This window comes from Gavialis gangeticus, unplaced genomic scaffold (genome assembly GCF_001723915.1).
Source record: "Gavialis gangeticus isolate Ggan-Ray unplaced genomic scaffold, GavGan_comp1, whole genome shotgun sequence".
Classification (NCBI taxonomy): domain Eukaryota; kingdom Metazoa; phylum Chordata; order Crocodylia; family Gavialidae; genus Gavialis; species Gavialis gangeticus.
Window position 1 is genome coordinate 200,224,160 of NW_017729032.1, and position 5,244 is coordinate 200,229,403.

A 5,244-nucleotide genomic window follows, 5' to 3' on the forward strand; every position below is an offset into this window, starting at 1 on the left:
GCCCAATGGCACAGGTGCAGTGTGGCTTGGCAAGATGCTGTGCACTGTCTGGGAGCTGGGGCAGCTCCACCTGTCAGCTGGAGGTGCCGGGTCAACCCCCAGCTCTTCCTGGGGGGTGCAGCCCCTGGATCTGCACATGGGATTTCAGCAGGCTGCTGCTGCCAGCTGGGGAAATAGCCCACAGCCAACAGCATCCCCACCTGGCAGCGGCAGCCTGCTGTCATTCTGCATCATGTGGGGGCCCACGCCCCCCAGGAAGAGCTGGGGGAAGCGACCGGGGACTTGGGGAATCGAACTGGGAACTGGGGGATTGTTCAGGGACCTGAACATTACCCCAGCCCCCTGTTCAATTTTCCTGGGAGCTGCAGTGGCTCCACGTGTAAGCTGGAGCCTGGCAGCACTCAGCCCCAGTGGCCCCAGTTCCCAGGCAGCATGCAGAGTGATCCCTGCTGACCCCTATTACCCTGTGCTGCATGTGCGGGGGGGGCTCTGCTACAAGCACCCAGGGGCCCCAATCACCACTTCTGCAGCTGGTGAGTGTGGGCCTTTTGTTTCTGGGTTTTTTTAAGTGCCAGGAGGCTGGGGCTGGGTGGGGTGGAGCCAGGAAGCCACAGGGAACTCTCCTGCAGCTCCCCCCGCCCAGGGAGAAGCAGGCACAGGAGAACCTGCAGCCACCCGGCTGTGCCTGCCTCTCCCTGGCCAATCCAAATCATCAAATCTCTCCAAATTGGTGCTGAATCTTCTGAAGCGGCTTCGGACGAATCGATTCAGGACAGTGATCCAAATCGAATTGCTGTCCTCCAAATTGGCCAAATCCAAATCGAATACTTCCCTATTCACACAGGCTTAGTGCTTATGGAAGGCATAGCCTGTAGTTGATCCAGGAATAGGGGAAGGGGAAGTGCGGCCTCCTCATTTGGCTGTCTCATAGATGTACAGTGAGATCTGATCTCATTGCCTGGTTAGCATGGGCTCCTGTCAGAGCTCTGTGAGCTCTGAGCTCACCAGTTATTTGGGATGGGGTCTGGCCAGAGCCCCACGGTTCTGGAGCTCAGGGGGTGAGCACTACTACTGTTCAGTGAGGAGAAGGAGGAAAGGGAAGGCTGAATTCAGCAGCATGGAGGCAGGAGGGAAGGAGCTCATCCCCTGGGCTCTGGATCTGCGCAAAAATAGGGGCTCCAGCCAGACCCCATGCCAAGAGCTCACATGTAATGCAGTCAAAGGTAAGTGTGAACAGGCCCCCTGGATCTACTCCTAGGTATAGTATGATCAAACAGGAAGTTCTGGCCAGTCAGTGTGTGTTATATCTAGTTATGTATTTGGAATTACCAGGCTAATTTATAAAGATAGCTCTCTAGTGTGGAAGACATCTGGTAATTCTATGTCTCAAGGCTTTGCTGCCCATTATTTGGCACGAGGAAAGATTTTTTTTCTTTTGCTGAATGCTACTGGCTCTGGTAGGGGGGAAGAGGTCACGTTCTTCTGAGGCCTGGGGAAGTTGGCCACAACTACAGCTGGAGGGTTTTGACTGAGGTATGCCAACTGGCTACAGGCTTAAGTTATTCTGTTTTCTGAAAGGCTTAGACTATCTTGAATTTCCTAGAGTAGTCTATCGCTTTCTGTGCATGTGTGCATCTTAAAGGGCTCTTTTTTTTACCAGAAATTTCAGACTATCTGTAATTTCATATTCATTTTCAATGTGTGTGTTTCTCTCTGTACACAGCCTCAGAGAAATGTTGCTGATATCAGAATCATTAGTGCTAAAAAAACTGATCAACCTACCCCCTGACGTGCTATTTATCCAATTTTGCTTTTAAGCATTCAAAGAGATTAAGTCAATTATCTCTTTAAAATTAATTTTGTATTTAAAGGGTTCAAGTGCATTGGCCAAGAACAATGGAGCCGTGAGGGAGAGTTTAAAGAAGTAATTAGGCAGAAAGGGACTGAGAATGTGCCTCCATGTACAGAATACTTTCTACAAGGAACCCATGAGAGGGTAAGAAGAATCATCTCAAGCAGGTGGAGTAGGAAGACAGTATCTGCACAACTGGAAAAGTAATGAAAGGCACCTGAAATTAAAAAAGAAATGATGAACAGTGGCTCTTTAAGGCTTTGGTGAAGAAATGTTTGGGATGGTTTTATATAAATAAATGTGCATTGTACTGCCAAGAATGGTACATGGAGGGGATCAGAAGCATGTTGCAATTTTAAAATTTATAATTCATTTATAATTCAAAGGCACAATAGGTATAAATAAAATATGATGCAAAAATCAATTTGGGTAAATATTGAGGGATAGAGGCTCTTTAGAAGAGATCAGAGAGGAAAAGGAGAAATTGCTATTTTGTATAGCGGGCAATGGAACATTCACCAGTAATTGAGATAAGAGACTTTATAAGAGTTGCATGTGGAGTAGAATCCTGATAACTCAAATATAAAAGCAGACTCTTATCCTCAGATCCTTGTGGTAGATTTTAAAGACCAGTTAAAACAAACATCAGTCTGTCAGGGATGGTGGCCAAGCCTGCCTCAGAGCTGGGGCATAATATAGATGACCTTGAGACTCTCTTCCACCCTCTGTTTCCATAATTCTGTGATCTCTCTTGTACACTGCAGTTGAATAATTCTGGAGCTTCCCTTGATATCAGTGAGAGCTCTGTATAGCAAAAAGGCCTACTGTCCGAATTGCTGCTGTAATACTTTGTTTTTATAACTGTGTCATTACAGTGATTTCATAATAATGCTGAATAATAAACTCCCAATAAACCATAAAGATCTTTTGCCTCCTTAAAATCTGAAGCATTGATCTTCACATGGGACTTTAGCCTAAAGCAAGAAGTCGATCTAAATAATTTCTACAAAAATTGTTTTCCAGTTGTTTAATCTGTTTTATTCAAATATCTTATTACTGTGAATCAGTTCTTTTAAACAGATTTTTATTTGAATTACTGTATTTATTCAAATATAAGATGAGGTTTCCCCACCCAGTCAGCACGGGGGGAAAATTCCCTCATCTTACATTCACATACAAGGAAACTGCAATACTACTGTCTAACTTTGAACTGCTGCTAAAAGCAGCATATGCTCAGTAATGGAAACCAGCTATGAAACTGATTAAATGCAGTCAACACTGAGCAAGACTATAAAGCACATGGCTCATATTGCCCAAACAATGGGAACCTTATTTATTTGTTTATTTACAAATGTTGTTAAAAACACCCTTATCACCCATAACATCCTTGTTTTACCAAAACTTCATATCGCAAAAACATACAGGACTCATGACAAGAACACTCTGTTCCAGTCATGAGGGGGACTAATTAGCACATGGACTCTTTTGTGGGGGCAGTATCTAGAATACACGCACATACTGACCAGTTCTGAGCTGTGGGGTCACCATGGCTTGAAATGCTGTCGACTCTGCTGGGACCCAGCCCAGTGAACTGTATGCTACATCATGAGCCTTTTGGCTTTGGACTAATATCATGCATAGTTTGTACTATATATAAGTAGATGCCAAAGTGATACTTAAAAGTGTATTTATGGAATATCTGGCAGCAGTTTCAAAAAATGTAAAATGCATCAATTCTGGACAAACTAAGTCTATGGGTACTATATGCAAATTACTACAGCTATTTTTATTTCAAGGTCACTTTTTCCAAATTTGTTTCGCACTTCCGTGTGCTCAGGGACAGCAGGGTCTGACAGTAAGAAGAGGAGGAAAGAGCTGCAGGGGTGTCAGCTGCAGTCCTGGGCAATGCCCCAATCCCCAGTGGGAACCTACTGGTAGTGTCCACAGCTGATGCCAGCATCCACCTGGTATTGCTTCTGGTATGTGGGGCAGGAGCTGGGAGCCTGGTGTAAGCTGCAGACAGGGCCAACATGTGCCTGCCTGCCTGGCATGGTGCAGCAGCTGGAGCCTCTGGCTCCTTGCAGGCTGGATCTTATGACTTTGGCTGTCTAGCCCTGCTCCTAACTGTATCTTGTTGTTGTTGTTGTTGTTCCTTCTTACTTGGCCTTTAGTTAATTTTTTTTCACTCATGTCTTCCAACCTACAAGACAAGATTTTGCTATTAGTATTGTGTAACACTGAAAAGGAAAGGATGTTTCAGGGAAGAACTTCAAGGAGAGTTGGTTCAGACTCAGATCAATGTCCACAGTGGTTGCACATTTGGAATACAGGCGGACTGCAGCTCAAGTCTCGTGAGTGGCAATAGCTTTGCAAGTTATTTCTAAAATGGCAGGAAACAAAGATGCTAAAGTGCCACCATTTAGAAGAATGCAAGAAGTCTTGGGTGAATTTGATTGACAAGGTGGGTTGGGGGCAGAAAGGACATGAGAGAGGCTGGCAGGAGATGAAAAGTGTTGACACATATATCACTGTCTATCCAAGGGTTATATATGCCGCCTAGTAATAAATACACTAGGAGTTAAAATAGGGCAATGTGGATGAGTATGGAAGTGCAGAAAGTAATCAAGGATGAGAAAGAGATATATGTGAGGTATAAAATGTCAGGTGCTGAGAGAGGCTGGTAAGATTACAGAATGGAGTCAGAAGAGTGTGAAAAATAACCAGAAAAGCAAAAAATAAAGAATGAAAGAAATATTGTACAAAAGCTTGAGGTAAATAAGAAATTCTTCAGATATTCAAGGGGCAAGAGATGGTTGGAAGAAATAGTAAAGCTTCTAAGGGCAATTTATTGATCTGTGTTGGACTCTGCTAACCAAAAAAAAAAAAAATGTAATGAACTATATTCCATAGTGCTCACAAAAGATGATGGCAGAAAGAGAAGCTAGGATATAGCCGACACAAATTTAGATAGGGGGAGAAAGAAAACTATGGGAGGAAAACAAGGAAAGTTTGATCAAAATATCACAACATTTGAAGCATGACACAACTACATGGTCCCTGAAGGTCACAATTCTGAAAACGGTAACAGAAAAAGGAGGGAGAAATGAACCAAGGAGAGTGGGGGGAGGGAAGAGAGACAGACTCCTTTAAAAGGGTCTATATATCACCCTTTTGGCAATAAAATAAGTAGACACAAGAAAGTTCACAAGGAGCCTGAGGCCGCATCCAGATGAATGCGGCCATTCAGTATGTGGCACTGCAGATGCGTCTGTGGCACGACATACTGTACATTCAGCTGTTCTCCATTCTGCAAGGAAGCAGTGTGAGGGTGGGGGCAGGGTTGACCCCTGGATATCCAGGGGGTCAAAAAACCATGCCAAAAAAAAAAAGCA

The 5,244-nt window shown here is 44.3% G+C and overlaps 1 long non-coding RNA gene across 1 annotated transcript in view; it reads left to right on the forward strand.

The window, feature by feature from the left end:
* Positions 1–1,122: 1,122 nt before the first annotated feature.
* LOC109302421 overlaps positions 1,123–5,244 on the forward strand; it is a 9,825-nt gene continuing 5,703 nt past the window's right edge. Inside the window, exons 1-2 of the long non-coding RNA XR_002098758.1 lie at positions 1,123–2,019; positions 4,060–4,203. This is a non-coding gene — a long non-coding RNA (uncharacterized LOC109302421). The remainder of the gene's footprint in view (positions 2,020–4,059; positions 4,204–5,244) is intronic.